Raw genomic sequence first — 1,591 nt, 5'->3', positions numbered from 1 at the left:
AACAGCTAACAGCTAACAGCTAGCTCCTCTCTGCAGTGGCTCTAATTCAGCGCTGTTGTTGCTGCGCCTACACTTTGGACTGAACCATTGTTCTAATAATGGTGGGGGGGACCTAAAAAAATTATTTTTTTCTGAGATAAATGGCAGATTTAGTTCGTTTTTTGTTTCTTTTGCCTTTTCATATTGAGTTTATTTAAATGCAAACGTTTCTTAAATGACTTTTTTAGGGGGACAATTCTAGACTTTTCCTAGATCGGGGGGGTCCGGACCCCCCGGGATTTATGCCTATGGGTGGAATCGCCCTTTAGCCATTCCCGAATCGGAAGCTGGAATCGGAAACCAACTTCAGCTTCGTGGATGACATTTTCACCCCAGGAGGAATGGCTTCAATTACGACTGATACAAATACAAATACCCTTTAGACTTTACATTTTAGATATAAATACACTTTAGGCAGTCCAGGAAAATTATATGTGGTCAGAAATTCATTATAAGAATAAGTATTACCTTCTTTTGATTTAATACGGTAATAGTTGATGTGCACAAACAATGCCTTTGTCAAAATATTTTTTAAGAAAATAGATTTATGTTTAAAGCAGATGTCTTTGTTATTCCAAATATAGTATTTGTGTGGGGAAAAGTTATGTTTATGTATTAAATTCCAGTATAGTAACAGCTGTTTATGTAAACTGGAAAGTTTCACTGGGATTTTTTCAATACTACATCTTAAAAGAAAAGATAAACCACCTAATGCCTTAAATACATATTGATATAAAGTTTCACAGAGAGTTTGGATTTAGAAGATACCTTGTAGCACCGCAGTGAATTTAGTTTCAAGTTGGATATTCGAGCTCCGCGGAGTAACCGACGTTTAGCTGAAGGTTGATCCGATTTATGAACGCTACTGTCGGCCAGCGGTTCTCCACCGCTCCCTGCCGCAGCGCCCGAAGGTTCACTTAGGGACTGTCAACAAATTACCGAACCAAACACTCCTGTCAAACAAATGTTAATAAATGCCTTGAATTGTGACCAACTGACTAATCATCAGTGCTAATTCATGCTTTTACATGAGACACAATGTCCTCTATTAAATTTTAAAGTCATATACAATATTTTAAATAATTTTAATATTAAATAATATAATGCTTTCTTCAATAGATCCCAAGTCATCTGACCTATTTACTCAGAATCACTTTGAAATTATTCTACAAATCAGTAAAGATAAGGCACAGTCATTTGTTTTCCATTTTAAGCCATTTTCCTTTTTTTCCAAAATTTAATGTTTTTCTTCAATAGCTTCCAGGACATGTGTCATAATGATTCAAAATCACTTTGAAATTATTCTACAAATCATTAGAGATGAGGCACCCTCATTTTTTCCCCATTTTAGATCTTTATCCATTTTTTACATCATTTAAATTTACAAATTAAAAAATATGATTGGTGTTTAATAGCTTAAATTTCATGTGACTGACTGAAAAGGAATAAAAATGAGTGTGCCCTACCTATCCAGTCTAGTAGAATAATTTCGCATTGATTTTGAGTTAATTGGTCACATGACCCATAAGCTATTGAAGAAAATTCAACCAAT

Source organism: Poecilia latipinna, unplaced genomic scaffold (assembly GCF_001443285.1).
Source record: "Poecilia latipinna isolate Pla-1442-1.1 unplaced genomic scaffold, P_latipinna-1.0 Scaffold2244, whole genome shotgun sequence".
Taxonomy (NCBI): Eukaryota; Metazoa; Chordata; class Actinopteri; order Cyprinodontiformes; family Poeciliidae; genus Poecilia; species Poecilia latipinna.
Note: the sequence above shows the minus strand (reverse complement) of the source record.